This window comes from Alexandromys fortis, unplaced genomic scaffold, assembly GCF_014885135.2.
Source record: "Alexandromys fortis isolate MF-2015 unplaced genomic scaffold, M_Fortis_MF-2015_v1.1 scaffold_294, whole genome shotgun sequence".
Lineage (NCBI taxonomy): Eukaryota > Metazoa > Chordata > Mammalia > Rodentia > Cricetidae > Alexandromys > Alexandromys fortis.
In genome coordinates, this window is record NW_026068192.1 from 547,795 (window position 1) to 565,646 (window position 17,852).

Sequence of the window (17,852 nt, forward strand, 5' to 3'; positions counted from 1 at the left end):
TAGACTTCTTAACTCTGAGAGAGTAAGAATGTGACAGATTAGGAAACCAGGGATTTCTGTTACAAACTTTACTGAACCCACCAATTTCTGTGTCTAGACTGCATCAAACATGAATTTATTGTTTCATTCTCTGTTCGTTTGTTTGTTTGCACTGCTTAGTTTTAAGTCACAAAAATATCACAATGTATGCTCATTGAAACAAAAAAGTGTAATACAGAAGTTTATATACCATTGCATGCACTTCCATGTCTTCCCACTCCACGTTTTCTCCAATGGGTAGACAATGGTTTAGACAGTTTGCATTCAGATAACATGCCTGACTATGAATATGATACTGATGTATTCATAATTAGAAGGATCTTCATAGACTTCAGCATGATCTTTTGTAACTTTATTTGAAATAGTACTAAATGTTTTTCTCTTTTTACCAAATTTTACCTATTTGTTATAACTCTTGTATTAACTGTTCAGGTCTTTAAAGACATTTATCTTTATGTTTAGCATTCCTGATCATTCTTATTATTTAAGTTGAAACTGTGGATTATTGCATGTTATGAAATGCTTACCCAGTATCTCAAGAAATTAATTATGTGGAGTTTATTATTTAATCTATTACTCTTCAGTAAATATTGTTTTTTGGCTATAAATCTATTCCAACTGTTGTCAAATAATGAGAAAAAATTAACCATTTTATCCGTTATTTTTGGTGGTCATAATATCTAAAAAATATTTGGCTAGGTAGTATCATTGTTTCTCTTAGACACAAGTAATGTCACTTTGTGGCTCTCAACTGGAAGACTGCCCCATTAAGAGCTCTTCAAAATGTTTGTTTCCATTTGATATGAGGAACAAAGCAAGTTCAATAAATTGTTATTTGGTGCCAGGTTTTACCATGGTGACTTATATAAATTCAAACAAACTTCATCAAACTGCTGAAAATAAGAGAAAACCTGAAAGGAAACAAAACAAACTTTAACATTATGTGCAGAAAATACTGATAAACAACTGTAAGTCCCACCAGAAACAGGAGGTTAGACAGAGGAACAGAATGCTGAAATGCTAAACAATAAAACAAAACAGGCAAATGTGAGCAATCAAATATAATAAGTACAAAAATCTATCAATCCAAAATGCAGTCAGAGAAAATAACCTTCAAATGCAAAGATCAAATAAGTGATGTAAATAGCAGAAAGAATTGTCAGCAATATTTTATACCAAAAAAGGTAAAGGTATTTTTCTGTTTGCAAAGATAATACTCATTGAAACTAAGTGATCTACAGGAAAGAAAAGTTAGAAGAAGTTGTAAAGTTCCAATATATTCAACTCACTAAAGGATAGTAGGAGAGTCCAATTATTAAGTCCAAAGGTATGGAGATATTTTGCTTGTGTTCTAAAAAGATAAAGCTTGCCTTAAAATCAGAGAGCAGAGCTAGTTATTAGTTAACCATAGAGGTCTGGAGGCCTGTACAGAAAGACAGGATGGAGAAAGGAATAGAGGAATATAAGGTAGGAGGAGACAGGAGAACAGCCTCTTTTTCTGCTGAGGTGTTAGCAAGGTAAGAGTTAATTGTGACTTGCTTCTTTGTCTCTCTGATCTTTCAGCATTTACCCTATGTCTGGCTCCGAGTATTTATTATTAATTCCAAATAGAACTCATGCAACACAAAGAAACAGGCATGCAGAAAACTCCCTGTTTATCTGGCTCTTAAAAATCTATCCACCACCACAATAAGGGATTCAAATTTTACCTGAGCTTTAGCTGGGATAGTACTTTGTAGATGTATTTATGGGGACTGAACTCCATAACTCTTTTTGTTTGTTTGTTTGTTTATTTATTTTTTTATAATTTCCCTCTCATCCCATCTTCCCATTTCCTTCCAACTCCCCCCACTCACCATTCCCCTCCCTCTCCAGACATAAGAGAAGTCAGGGTGCCCAGCCTTGTGGGAAGTCCAAACCCCCTCCAATCAGGTCTAGGAAGGTGTGCATCCAAACAGACTAAGCTCCCCAAAAGACAGTACATGCAGTAGAATCAAAATCCAGTGTCATTATCATTGGCTTCTCAGTCAATCCTCATTGTCAGCCACATTAAGACAGTAAAGTTTGATCACATGCTCATTCAGACCCAGTTCAGCTGGTCTTGGTGAGCTCTCATTAGATCAGACCCACTGGCTCTGTGGGTGGATGCACCCTCACAGTCCTGACTTCCTTGCTCATGTTATCCTTCTGCTGGGGAGAGTCTTCTGTTTTGTGTTTATTTTATTTGTTGAAAAAAAATGAGAGTGCATTGGCCCTTTGATAGGACAGAAAATTAGGTAGGCAGAGTAAACCAAACAGAATGCTGGGAGAAAGAAGCCGAGTCAAGCAGTCACCATGATTCTCCCAAGAGACACAGATGCAGGTCAAGATCTCCCTGGTAAGCCACACCTCGTGGGGGGTCCACAGAATATTAGAAATGGATTAGATCAATATGTAAGAGTAGCCAATAAGAGGCTAGAACTAATGGGCCAAGCAGTGTTTAAATGAATACAGTTTCCATGTAATTATTTAGGGGCATAAGCTAGCCAGGTGGCTGGGAGCCTGGTGGAATGCAGTCTGCTGCTTCCTACTACATAGTGGTGCCCAACCTGGTAATGAACTCCACATGAAACCTGAGAGGGCTAATGGCAACTAGACTGCTGTGTGCCTAAAAGGGGGAGAGTGGTACTCAAGCAACAGGAAAAAAGCTTCAGTTTTAAAATGCCAGGTTTCTGGGCTGTGCCGCCATTGCCATCTCTGTATGGCTCCTGCGGGAGACAGAGTTTTTGAATGGAGCATTTGGAGTAAAGTGCTATGATTTGTTTGATGGCAACTAGACTTGCTGTGTGCCTAAAAGGAAGGCATTGTGTGCTGTGGCTCAGAGGCACAAGCAGCTCTGACATGCTAGTAATGCAATGTGCAAAGATCAGAGGCCCCAGCAGCTCCTCCATGTTGGACTCGGCAGGGCAAGCAGGCAGTACCTGTTTTTGACCTAGGAATGTCACAGCTTAGATTCTTTAGCACTTAGTGATTTAAAGGGACAAAACAAAGTGTTCCAGGATAGTAAAAAAAAAATTACAGATTTACAATAAAACAGATTTCAGACATAAAAGAACTTTAAATGGATCACAGTGTTGGATGTGCACGTAGGCTTGGGACAGAGAAATTAAAAAAATATATAGAGAGAATAAAGTTAATGCCTTTAAAAAAGGGTAAAGTCTTTAAAGAGACAGAATAAAGTGATAGAGTAAAAATAAGCCATGTAAAAATGGAAAATTCACAGAGAGCCTGGACTCTTTGTATTATTGTGTTTTCTTTAAAATTTTTGACTGTGAAGGAGCTAAGTACAGAGAGACATTTCATTATATGGGCTGCCAAGTGGAACCAGGTTGGATATCATAAGTGTATTATGACTTCAGAATTTGGGCCTAAGGATATGATGCTTTGGAAAGGGTCTTCTTTTGTTTTCACAGAGGATGAGACCCTGTGGATTGTTTATATCCCAATATGATATGATAGACCATGTCCTCCTGAAAGGTTGCTGTGAACACCTTCAAAAAATTACCTCACTCAACTGCCAACTGAGATAAACCTGGCACACAGGTTACACCATGAAAGATCTGATTAATAGTGGCCCCATTCTGCAGGAAGCAATTTGGAGAGAAAAAAAAAAACTGCACCCATGTTCCCAAGTATTGTTTACAAATCTTCTTTTACATTTAAAGGATGATATGTATTAGATATGAATAATTTGCATTGGTATAGGTTTTAAGGTCAATTTTGTTATATGTATATGTATTTCTGATATTGATTAAGGTATGGCAATTGTGTAGTTCACTTAAAAAAGTAATGTATAATTAGGAAATATAAGTTGTTAATGGATAATTATCAATAACAGTCAAGCTTGTAGTCATGTTAGATTTTCAAGATGTGCATAGATATATTTCAGATAGTCATTCTTCATATCTTTCAAATACTACAGAATATGCCATTTAAAATATTTAAATGACTCAGGGCTTTTGATGACAATGAGACACCTCTGCTCCTGGCAGCACCAATCTACTTCAAGAGGAAGATGGGCATCGAAGAGGCTCCTTATGGAGTTTGATACCCATTTGGGCAAGAAACTGCTCTTGTCTGGACTGTTGCATAAATTGGACACAGAACCCGCAGAGAGAGGACTGCAGAACTTGCCTAAAAGTGAGATGGTCTTTTGGGGCTCCTAATTCATGAAAGAGTCTGTGAGACATTCTGCAGGACACAGCAGAAAGTGACTGAACTGCCTTTGAAATTTCCTGCTTCACGGAAATGTCTGCTGGAAACTATAGACCTGTAGGCCGAAGATGGATGCCCCAATGGTACAGAGGAACTTTGGGTGACTGTCCAGGCAGCGAAATGTCTCTGACATTTCTAGAGTTTTGGACTTCTTATTTGCTTAGGTAATATTATATCCTTCTGTAGTCTTTGATGGAGTTGAAGAATGGTTAGTTATAGTTATAGTTTTGCTTAGTTATGATAAAAGTTAAAGTAGATATAAATATTGTAAATGTAATTCTTGCTTGATAACGGTTTTGTTATATGTAATCTTACTATGTTAATATGAAAGCCTTTTTTTTTTTTGTTTAAATAAAAAAAGGGGAAAAGATGGTGAGAGTCTTCTGTTTTCTATTAATTTCATTGGTTAAATAAAGAGACTGCCTTGGCCCTTTGATAGGAAAGAAAATTAGGTAGGCAGAGTAAACAGAAAAGAATTCTGGGAGAAAGAAGCCGAGTCAAGCAGTCGCCATGATTCTCCCACAGGTCACAGATGCAGCTTAAGTTCTCCCTGGTAAGCCACACCTCGTGGGGCTACATAAAATATCAGAAATGTGTTAAGGGAGCTTAGGGGCTGCATCCCGACATGCTGGCTGCCTGAATGGCTTATGCCCCAAAATAAGTACGCGGAAACTGTATTCTTTTAAACACTGCTTGGCCATTAGTTCTAGCCTCTTATTGCTATCTCTTACATATTGATCTAACCCATTTCTAATAATCTGTATAGCCCACGAGGTGGCTTATCAGGGAAGATCTTAACCTGCTGCTGTGTCAGGAGGGAAAATCATGGCAACTAACTGAATCAGCTTCTTTCTCCCAGCATTCTGTTCTGTTTACTCTGCCTACATAATTTTCTGTCCTATTAATAGCCAAGCAGTTTTCTTTATTAATTAACCAATGAAACAACAGATAGAAAGATGACCCACCTCCATCAAAATGGGTTAGATCAATACATAAGAGTTAGCCAATAAGAGGCTTGAACTAATGGGCCAAGCAATGTTTAAATGAATACAGTTTCCATGTTATTATTTCTGGGCATAAGCTAGCAAGGCAGCTGGGAGCCGGACAGAACACAGCCTGCAGCTCATACAACATCCCTCATTCTGCTCTTTATCTGGGCTTTGGGATTTCAGTTCAGTGCCCCAATTTGGGTCTCAGTCTCTATCTCCATCCCTCGCCAGATGAAGGTGCTATGGTGATATACAAGCTATTCATCTGTGTTGCTATTGGAGAAGGCCAGTTCCCTCTCCTCTGTTGCCCACAGACCTAGCTGGGGAAATCCTCTTAGACACCAGGGAAGCCCTCTAGAACCAAGACTCTTGCCAACCCTAAAATGGCTTGCTTAGTTAAGATATCTTCTTCACTGCTCCTGCAATAAAAAATATTCACAGATAACATAACCTTCCAAAACACTTTCACTTTTTTTCTAAATAAAAGAGATTTAACTTTAACATAATGAAATCTCATAAAATACTGTGATCTAGCAAGAATCACAGTTATTATATTCATATGTATCTTATATTTTATCATAACTAGAGAAAACTATAAGTAATTATAACTATTTATTCCTCAACTCCATAAATGTCTCCAAAAGGAGATTATATTACCTAAGTTAACAGGAATTCCATTGCATGCAATTTCCAAAACTCTAGAATTAAGAAAGTCATCTGACTGCCTGGACAGTCATCCAAGGATATTCTGTAACTTTACAGGCACCTATATTCATCTTACTGGCCCATAGTTTCTGGCAGACTTTATCAGGAAATTTCAAAGACAGTTCCCCCTGTAATGGCAGTTTGTCAGTCACTTTCTCCATGTCCTGAAGATTGTCCTACAGACCCTTTCATAAAGCAAGATCTGTTAAAGACTTCTCTCATCTTCTCTAGACAACTTTAGCAGACATTTCTCTGTGGATCCAGCATGTCTAGTTAATACAATATATCATTTAGCAGTCCAGGAAAAGCAGTTTCTTGTCCAAATGGCTAGCAAACTCCATAAGGAGCCTACTAGATGCCCATCTTCCTCTTGAAGAAATTGGTGCTACCAGGAGCAGATGAGTATGTGTCTCAATGTCATGAAAAGTCCTAAGTTTTGAAAACAATTTAAATACCATATCCTGTTAAACCTTGAGAAGCTTAAATAATAACTATCCATCTGAAATATATTCCTGTAACTCTAGAAAAGCTAAGTAACCTAACAATAATCTTGACTCTTATAGATGACTCTATATTAACCTCTGTTTCAAAATTATACATTATATATTAAACTTGCTGCACAATACAATACCTTAATCAAGAGCAGAAACATATATACACAGTATGGGACCTTAACTATGTATCAATAAACCAAGATCTATACCAATGAGATCTATACCAATGCAAATCTCTATAGCATATCCCCCTTTAAATGTAAAGAAATATTTATAAACAATATTTGGGAATATGGGCATAGTTTCTCCAAACTGTTTCCTGCTGTTTATTGTGCAAAGTAACTTTTTGAGGGGTGTTCAAGGTGACCTTTTAGGGGTTCTTGATCCATCAAACAAAATTAGTCTGGAAACAATCCACAGGTTCTCATCTTCTGTGGAAACAAAAGAAGAACCTCTTTTCCAAAGCAACATATGCTTAGATCCACATTTTGAAATCAAGATACCTTTAAGATATATATGTTGGTTTAGCTTTGCAGCCCATACAGTTAAAGTCTCTCTGTACTTACATCCTTCACATACGAAAAATTCAAAAAAGACACAATAATATACATAATGCAGACTCTCTGTAAATTTTCCATCTTTACGTGGCTTATTTTTCTTTACTCCTTTTAATCTATGACTGTCTGTACTCTGTCTCCTTAAAGACTTTACCTTTTTTTCCCTTCTCTGTCCCAAGTCTACATACATTTATCTAACACTGTAACCCATTTATAGGCCTTTTTATCTGGATTTGTCTTTATTGCATACCTGTAATTATTTTCTGACCAGAAGCGCTTCTTAAAATGCTAAGTACTTGAGAATCTAAGCTGCAATATTGCTAGAGTATATATGGCACTTCCTGCTTGCCTTGCCCATTCCAACATGGCAGAACTGCTCTCGGCTTCCAAGAGCCATGCACACCGCCTCACTTCCAGGCACATAGCTGGTCCACATTGCTGTCAAGCAATCTGTAGCATGCTGCTCACAAACCCCATCCAAATTCTCAGTCTTCTGAAAGAGCCAGAGGTTGTACTGGCAGCACGGCCCAGAAAGGCAGCATTTCAAAATGGCATAGATTTTCTGCTACTGCGGAGTCAGGAAAACCTCTCTTAAAGGAGCCACAGCATGCCTCCAGCAAGCAAAGCCCATTCATGAAAATAAATGCAGCTAAACTTTGTTTTTTAGTGTCTTGAATTCCTTTCCAAGCCCTCTCAGGTTTTATGTGGATTTGGTCCACCACCTTGGTGCCATTTGTAGCAGCAGGCTGCTTGTTTGGTTCCCAGCTCCTCAGACTCCCGAAAGGTCTCATATGCTCAAGCCACATCCAGTATCTTAGACCACTTCCTGTTATCTGCAAGTCAAGATGAAGGACACTTAGCTGCTTCTCCAGCACCATGTCTGCCTGAATGCCACCATGTCGCACCATGATGATAGTGGACTGAACCTCTGAAAATGCAAATCACCCTCAATTAAATGTTTTTCTCCTTTAAGAGTTGCCATGGTCGTGGCGTTTCTTCACAACAGTAGAAACCCTAAGACAGGTGACATCATCAACACTATCCAGTTGAACATTTTCATCACTCCGAAATGATACCTGATACCCACAAAGCAGACACTCCCCTGCTCCTTCATCCTAGCCACAGTCGACCAGTGTCTAGAAACCTTGTTATTGTAGACATTCCATAGGAATGGGAATCCTCAATATGTGGCTTGTGTGTGGCAATTTTCTTTCTCTGTAGCCTAATCCCTTCAAGGTCCCCATATTCAGCCACCCTCCCTGCCTCCTTGCTTTTGCTCCTCCCAGGATTACAAAGGCCCCAACGTGATCTTGTTTAAAAAAAAAAAGAAAAGAAAAGTTATCTCCTATTTAAAACTTTCGTCATCTGTTCATTGTACTTAAGACAGCAAAAAGTGCTTAATGTGACAAAATTGTGTGTCTGTGTGCACTAGTGCATACATGCCCACTTTTATGCTCATGTGTTGGTCACTCCCATGCAGATGTACNATAGTTGTGTATATATTTGTGTATGCACAAAATGTAAAATAACTTCACATAATCATTGTATTATTTCACATTTTCCAATGCACATATTTTACTGAAAGTAGCAGAAAGAATTGTGAATTAATATAAATACTATTCTTAGACATGATATTCTAAACTACATAAAGCAATTATACCCATTAATAAATAAATTACATGTATATATATATATATATGTGTGTGTGTGTGTGTATATGAGGAAACATATAAATATATGCGATACATAAACTTACATAAATATTTGAAAGGAACTAAAAATATCACATTACAGTTGATGAGATATTTTGAAAAGTGTACCTCCTATAATATGAAAGAATAGGATATTTTAACACAGTTACCTATGTAAAACACCAATTCATATAAAATAAAAATAAAATTTAAAAAAATTAAAAATAGACCTTCAGTGATAATATTCAATGCTTATTATATGTTGGCATGATCTTCTGGAGAATGTGTAGTTCTGATGTATTGCCAACATTTATATCTCTTAAAAATAAGTGTTATATGCAAATGAAAATATGATGCTCCATTTGATAGTACGCATAAAATTAAAATTAATTTACACGAAGTCTATCAACATCCGTCACCTAGATCTCATCAATTGAACTCCTTATATCTCCCACCAATTCATGAATTCAGAGATTTGGATGTGGCTGCTCCCCTCTTTTTTTAATTACATATGCACGTGATGCTTAGATCCCTCAGGTTAACTCTAGTTTTTCATTGTAGTTTGGCTTTTGAAAATCTTACACATATTTGTTATATAGTACAGAGCATAACGTTGAGAATATCTACAGCTATGCTTTAAACTTGTGTATTCAGAGAAGACATGGAAATACTAGTACCTTCTCTACCTTTAAATACTCACTCCACACCAGGGATCACTTTAGGCTTCTATTCTTGAATATCTACCTATTTTCTATATAGGTCCTGGTGTACAAAACTTCAATTCTTCATCTTTTGGTTGTTTCATTCAATGGAATATGGATGTGGTTATTGCTAGGCTGTTAATGTTAAATTGGGCAGCAAAGTGAAAATTTGCAATAGATATTATTCACACAAGGCATAAACTTGTCTTTCCCTAGATTGATTTATGATGAATACCTTCCATCAACTTTCTATCTGTCCTTAAGTGGCCACAATACTATTCCCAGAAAAGCTGTCTTTCTTTCAAGAATTCTTGTGCTATGATTCCAAGTGACTCAGATAATGTCTATATTGTTCTCACACCTCATTCCCTCACAAATCCAGCACTCATATTGTGTCAGCCAATGGGACCATCTTTGGTGCAAGCAACACATGCCTAAGGGCCGATATGTAATAATTCAACATTGACTGCTACTTAGTGCTATACAATCTAGTTTTGGTAATAGGGATGAACATCTGAGAAATGGAATATAGTCACAGCATGACTAGTAAGGACATGGTATTCTGAAAGTGTTATTAGCTCTCCTTGCCTCAGACAGCAGGAGTGTGTGTTTTCAAATTGTTCCTGGAATATGAACCAAAGACAAGAATGATCTCCATTCTACCAATAGGAACAATTCCTGTGGTAACCATGGAGATGTCCATCAGAGCTGCTGCCTCACTTCTCCGTCCCTTCTCAAGGTGTGGTCCGGCAGAAAAAAAATGAAAGTACAAGTGGATGACAGAAAAAAAAAGCACTTTATCTCAGACCAAAATCCAATTTCAAAGAGGAAATCACAGTAAGGTAATTAGGAGTTGATCATATATCCCTCTTCTTGGGTCTGTATCCTGCCGATCTTCCTAAATGCAACATTTCTGCCTGAGGATGGCTGATTATTATTCTTTGCTGCCAATTGCAGCTTACTGGTATCACATTCAGAAATGCCATGTCATACTCCCTAAATACACTGACTGTGGAATCTGCCACTTGAAATTATCAGAATCCGAGATGCCGGAAGTATTTCCTGATATGGCAATTATCATAGTGTGTACTCAAGTGGTGCATATGATCAATACATTCCCGGTTTCTATCAGGTATTGACTCCCAAACTAAAATTTGATTACAGAAAATGAATAATCAAATGCTAATCAAAAAATCACAGATATTAAGGCTGAAGCAGTGATTTCAGTGACTCGAGCACATTTCCTGCACTGCAAACAGGAACAGGTGACTCTTAGCAGAAGCGTGGGAAATCTCAGAAATTCTTTATTTTACTAGGTGTCTATAGCTTCTGTCTCCTGCAGGTCTCTGGAACAGATTTTCTTTCTAAGTTTGTTTTAGCCAGGAGACTGGCTGGCAAAATCCCTCAGTGCAGACCTTTTTATGTTATCTAGGAACCAATAAGAAGCGAGCTCTGAAACCAGAAAGCACAGGACTGCATTTTACATCGTGATCTCATCCGGAGCTGATGATTCATCTGTGTCTCCCTCCTCCCTGTGCGTTGTAAAAAGAAGCAGAGCCATTTCAAGGGGAACAAAGGATAAAATATACTTTACCCTTTGTTTTGCCTCCAGGCAACAACAGACAAACCTGCCTAATTAAGACTGGTTGCCACAGCAACATTGCAGCTGCTTTTGCCTAGATTCTAGCTGTATACATGAAAGCCTCCATTCTTATCTGTGGTTTTTTGATTGTGACTTCGCGTGGTCAGGTGCATCTGGCTTCTTATTATTTTTAATCTTTTTTTGTTTATTTTTATGTGTTTGTTTATGCAGTTGAAATATAATTATTTATGTTTTATATGCTTCATGCAATATGTAATATTTAAATATAATATATGATTACAGTGCTTAGTTGAATTACAACATATAATATATTTAAGTCCATTATAATGTTGTGTAGGGCGATGGATGGATTGTAGAAAGAAATATTGATTTTAAGCCCTCCTGAAATAGACCTGACAGTAACAACGTATCCCGCTGTGTCTTAAAATAAAAAATGAATACAAGTTAATTCATTTATAGAGAAAAATATATATATTTATATGATTAACGTTTATGTTTGCCTGGTTTTACGTCCTTATAGATATTTGCACCCCCAACTTTGCAAGTATATTTTTTTCACAACGTTTCTTTTCATATGTAATTAATATACCTGAATTATTGTCTTAATATAAATTTATAGGTATTTGTTTTAAAAATCCATTAGATTCCAAACAATAGATTTCCTCTCAAAATTTTAATAATCACTATTAAACCTGAAAAATATTTTTCTAACTTTAATGTATACAGAATATATTTAAGGAAGTTGTATGTCCATTAATTATAAACCATCTAAAGGTACATGAGTGCCCTACATAGCAAACTATGCTGATAATAATTCTATATTTCTTTCTCAATTAGCTCAGGAGTACAAATAGCTACTCTAATGAGGGTTTTGATTTCATTGTACTTCTTCTGTGCATAGTGTGTTTTTGAGCAATGAATATACTACAAGAATCATGGATTTACTTACAGTTGTTGGAAATTCATTAGGGCAAAACTTCTTACATATTAACCAATTGTGGTTTGATGCAAATATTTATTAAAACTTGTGCATTTGAGATAGGTGTCCTCTTGGTACTGAAATTTGACATTCTAGCCTAGCTGGCCATCAATACTCAGAAAACTTCTTGTTTCCACATTTCTCTAATATCCTGGAATTGTTCAATGCCAGCATGCCTGCTGTAGAAAATAAATATTCTAAAAATGATTTTCTGGTTTTCAAATTTCCAAATGAGCATATTCCTTACTGTTTCAGCAGTAAAAACAAAGATAGCTTGAAGTTTGCAGGCAAATGAATGAAACTATAAAAATCCATTCTAAGTGAGGTAAACTAGACCAGAATGATGAGGATGGATCGTCCCTAATCACAGGTGAACAACAACTATAAACCATAGAATAGGGAACCTATAACTCAGGATCACAGAGAAGCTAAGGAATAAGGGGAACATTAGGGGAAAATGATAACCCTGGGGAAAGGAAAAAGACAAGCATCATGAAAAAAATTGGGAAAATATGGATGCGGTAAAAAGGGAATGCAGAAAATAAGGATAAAGAGAGTAATGAAGAGGAAAGAACGGGAAGTAACAGGATTTTAAAGATTGGGGAGCTAAAGAGATAGCGAGGAAGAAAACAGTTAAATTCACTGACAGAAATATTATGGGAATAACCAAACCCTGGTATTGGAGGAATTCACGAGGATGACCACAACTTAGAACCTAAGAAATAGTTGAGATGGTACTTGAACTGTCCTTGTCTTGTTGTCAGATTGATGACTATCTTAAATGTCATCATCGTTGAACCTAATTTCAGCAAATTATGGAAGCAGACACAGAGATCCACAGTTGATCACATGGCTGTGTGCCTAAAGCCCAGTTGAATAATGGGAATTGTAAGAATACATGCAAGAGGGATCACGGTCGTGATGGGAATACCCACTGAAACAGCTTACCTAGGCTGACTCTGGCTGACAGTGAGGGAACTAGGATACAAACAGTTTAAGCAATCAGAATGTGAGGGAGAGTTGAATGACTGGGCAGACTGTGGGCCAGGGCCCAGTGGGGCCAGGATTGATTCATCCTGCATGTTCTGATTTTAGGAACCCATTCTCTGGAATGCTATCTAGCAATTCTAGATATAGTGGGAACAAAAAATAATTAAAAAATGCAACTATGGTATGTTCATATGAAATAAAATAATACCTAATGAAATTGCCTTTGTTAGTGCTATGTTGTATTAAGATATCATGTAAATCATATGTAAACAAGCAACAAAAATACATTAAAAAGCAAAAGAGAGTTTTTACATATAACTTATTGTTATTTGGAGACAAAAAATATGAGTACTGAACTATATCCCTTTACTAGGCTTTCTCTATCTCTATGGAAACAAAGTCACAGTGTTTTTACTCTTTGCAATTGTATCATTTGCTTATGTCATGTCACAGACTGTGAGTGGAAGCCTGACTAAGAAAATATGCCTGTTTATAAATTCCATATGGTAAGACAGTTGTAGATCATAGCCAGTTTGTGGTAAAATATTTAGAATCATCTGGGCAGGTTTAAATTAAATGTTCATGAAGTTGTGCTTCAGTATCTAGACATGAGGATGATATCACTGCTGAGTAAGTGAAATATGGAAGGAATGAACATATTTTCTACTAAGAATACATATAAAATAATACATACCAACACTATTATGAATAAATTTAATCATAAAATTTCTCAAGATGATATCAAAAATGACAATTTATATGGACATCAGCATAAAAATAAAATGAAATAAAAAGAGAGAGTGTATTAACTAATAAAGAACATGGTATGAAATATTCCTTGATATTGTTTGAATATATGTCATTGTAAATGATTTAAGAAAGATTCTGACTGGATATTGTCTAAGTAGTATAAGTTTAGGCTGAAGAAACAGACTAAATATTAGTGAGGAAATTGGAGGAGTCTCAGTATCATGAGAAGCTGTGGGAAGTATATGTAATTGCCATACTGAGTAAAGGTACCAATCCACATGGCAGAGCACTTATAAGAAATATAATTAATTTAAAATTGATATGTTAACTAATAATGACCTGAGAAATTGGTTGAGTGTTTAGAAATAATAATAATTTTCTCTATGCTTACTGAGGAGCTGTCTAGAGGGAAACAAAACTCTTGTCTACTAATGACTTTCTGATGTGGGGAACCTAACTATGATAAAACAAATAAAAATAGATATCTTAAAGTTTTTTTAGCAATCAAAAAATAGAATCAAATGTGACCTTGAATAAGTGATTTTGTTCAGCTACCATCAATGCAAGTAGAAAAGAGTGGAATGGATCTATAAGAGATGTTTTATGAGCTGGGTGCTGGTGACTACAAGGAATATTAAGTGTTCCTTCATCCAAATACATTATAAGGTTTATTAACAATGGGCTGTATGCCCCTCAGTGTACAAATAGACCCAATAATGTCCCAGAGGTGCAGTGATAATCATGGCTCCCTGAGACCTCAGCCGTGAAGCTCATCTCGGAGTGACCCAAAGGTGAGGAGCCAGCTCCAAATGCCATGCAACAAGACATGCTTTACTCTGAGCAGTGTTAAATTGCAACCAATATTGTAGTTTAACATTTGTCTCATCTAATTGAAGAACAATGCAGATGTTCAGTAAAGAAAGTTCAGGACAAAAAAGACTCTAGACAGATGACTGGGTGATAATAGATATGCACATGTCAGTATCTCTGCTGGTCTTTTTTAAAATGTTAGTTCGTTATTTAAATGAGATAATATTAATAAATCACTGATAAAATGGGATTTATGTAATTGCTTTCTTTTTACTTTCTCTTCATTCATTTTACATTCTAAATAAATTTCTCCACAGACTCTCCTTTCCCATTCTTGTTTCCCCACAGTCCATCCTCATCAATTCCTTCCAAAGGATATGCCACCCATGGGGAGGCAACATAACTTGGCATATTAAGCTGAGGCAGTTCAAACCCTACCTTATCAAGAAGTGTAAGACATCCAAATGTATAGAATTGTCTCTAAAATTAGATCTTGTACCATAAATGTGTCCTGGTCTCCCTCCCAGGCCCTTAAGTTGACCAAGCTACACATCTATCTCCCACAAACAGATAGCCTAAAATAGTGGAAAATAGACTTTATAGAAGTTGGTATAGAGTTCATGATTTCCCATGAGCTTGGTTCTGTTCTATGTAAGTTACTGAAGATATTCAACCTCCCTTGCTCATATAATTCTTACTCGGGGAGTGAGGGGAGGGGGCAATGTGTGGGAGGAGGTGGAGCGAAATGGGAAATGGGGAGGAGGCGGAAAAGTTTTTTTAACAACTGAAAAAAAAATAAAGACAAAAAACATAATTCCTACTCAGTTGGCATTTTGGTATCCATTCAGACCATTGAAAATTGCCTCTCCTCTATTAATATACAAATATTTTTAGGAAAGAATCTATCACTTCCCAATTTTAAAATAACTGCCCGGCTTACAAAAATCACTATTATATCTGAAGATTGTATTCTTTTCGTTCTTTAATGACAACTCAGTTTATTTAAGGAGCTTGTACATGGTTCAGTATGAATCTACCTACTGGAACATTAGTAGCCAGTTTTGGTAAACGTCCTTGAAAAAAACATCTAATGTTCTTTCTCAGTTATTTCACTCCAATAAGGATCAGGCATCATTAATCCTGCCATTATGCATGCTGGGATTTCTGAATTTTTGATATGACACAAGAATTAAGTAGTTTGTTCTATTACTTGAAATTCTTGAGTTCACATGTGCTTATGTGAATCCTTTTCAATGTGTCCAAAGGTCAGAGAGTTCAGGCCTGCTCTTGCACCTTCAAGAGTATAAGCTAGGATGCTCTGACCTAAGGTGTTGCTACAGAACATTGTGCCAAGGAAAAAAGAGTATTTTGGCTAGTGTGTGGTTACTTTCTGTTTGAAGATGTGTGGATAAAATTACATGGTTCTTTATATCATGGCAAGGAAGTTTTGCCTCACACCCAATTTTATATTGAGGTACATAAGAACTATGAATAATAAACTTGAGAAAGATCACAATATTCACTGGATGCCCTACAAAATCTGTAATTTTTCTCTTGTTAATTCCTATCTTGATCTTAATCCCAATTGGGAATATTTCAGTAAAGACCTTGAGTGATGGTTCCTCAGAAGTGAAGCTTGAGTATGGTGGTATAACATTATGGATACTGCAAGTTGGGACTACCTCAGCTGTTAAGTAAAGAATATGTGCTTGGAAAAAAATTAAGAGTGAACATGGGTTGAATAACATGGGATTATAGTTGTAAATAAAGTTGTAATGGGGCAGAAAATTAGTAGTTAACTTACTATGGAATTGCTTGGAGATGTCTTAACGTTTTGTTATTTATTATTTTTATTACTGTATCAATAAAATCATTCAAAACTTCTGCTTCCCCCCTCCTCCTACTTCCCTCCCACTACCCTTCCCTTTCCCCTTCCCTGTCCAGTACTAAAAGAGGGCAGGGTTCCCTATCGTGTGGGAAGTCCAGGCCACCCCCCTCCCTCCAGGTTTAGGAAGCTGTGCATCCGAATAGACTAGGATCACAAAAAGCCAGTACATGCATTAGAGACATATCCCAGTGCCATTATCATTGCCTTCTCACTCTGCCCCAATTGTCAGCCATATTCAGAAGGTCCAGTTTGATCCCATACTCATTCAATCCCTGTCCTGCTGGATTTGATGAGCCCCCAATAGATCAGGCACACTGTCTCAGTGGGTGGACAAACCCTTCGTGGTGTTGACTACAGCGACAGCTCACATCAAATTGAATGGAGAGAAACTCAAAGATTACATTAAAATCAGGAAAAAGTCAAGGCTGTACACTCTCTTCACATCTCTTCAATACAATGCTTGATATTCTAGCAATAGCAATAAGACAACATAAGGGGATCAAGGAGATTCAAATTATAAAAGACGTCAAACTTTCATTATTTGCAGATGATATGATAGTGTACATAAGTGACCAAAAAAACTATACCAGAGAAATACTACAGCAGAAAAATCCCATCAGTGATATGACATGATACAGGATCAATTAAAAAAAAAATCAGTGACCTTCCTATACACAAAGCAGTGAGGGAAAACAGAAAAACATCACCTTTCACCTTAGCCACAAATAGCAAAAAGAGTTTTGGGGTAACATTAACCAAGGTTGTGAAAGAACTATTTGACAAAGACTTTAAAGCCTTGAAGAAAGAAATTAAAGAGGATACCAGGAAATGGAAGGATGTCCCATGCTTATGGATTCAAAACATCATATTCAAAACAATGCTATACAATAAATGAACTTCCAGTGTCATTACCATCACTGACATCAATCTCTATCAAAGAACTACAGTAATGGAAACAGGTTGGTATTTAAATAAAAACAGAGACGGTGACTAATGGAATAGAATCAAAACCCGGATATTAATCCACAAACCTATGAACACCTGATTTTTAACAAAGAAGCTAAAATTATACAAACTGAGAATCATTTGTAAAGCAAAGGGCACAGTCATTAATACAAAAAGGCAACCTACTGAATGGGGGAAGATCTTCACCAACCCCACATCAGACACAGGTCTGATCTCCAAAATATATAAATAACTCAGGAAACTGGACATTAAAATTCTAAATACCGCAATTAAAAAATGGAGTACTGAACTGAACAGAGAATTCTCAACAGAAGAATTTCAAATGGCCAAAAATACTTAAGGTCATGTTCAATTTCCTTAGTGATCAGGGAAATGCAAATAAAAACAATTTGAGATACCATCTTCCACCTGTCAGAATGGCTGAAATCAAAACACC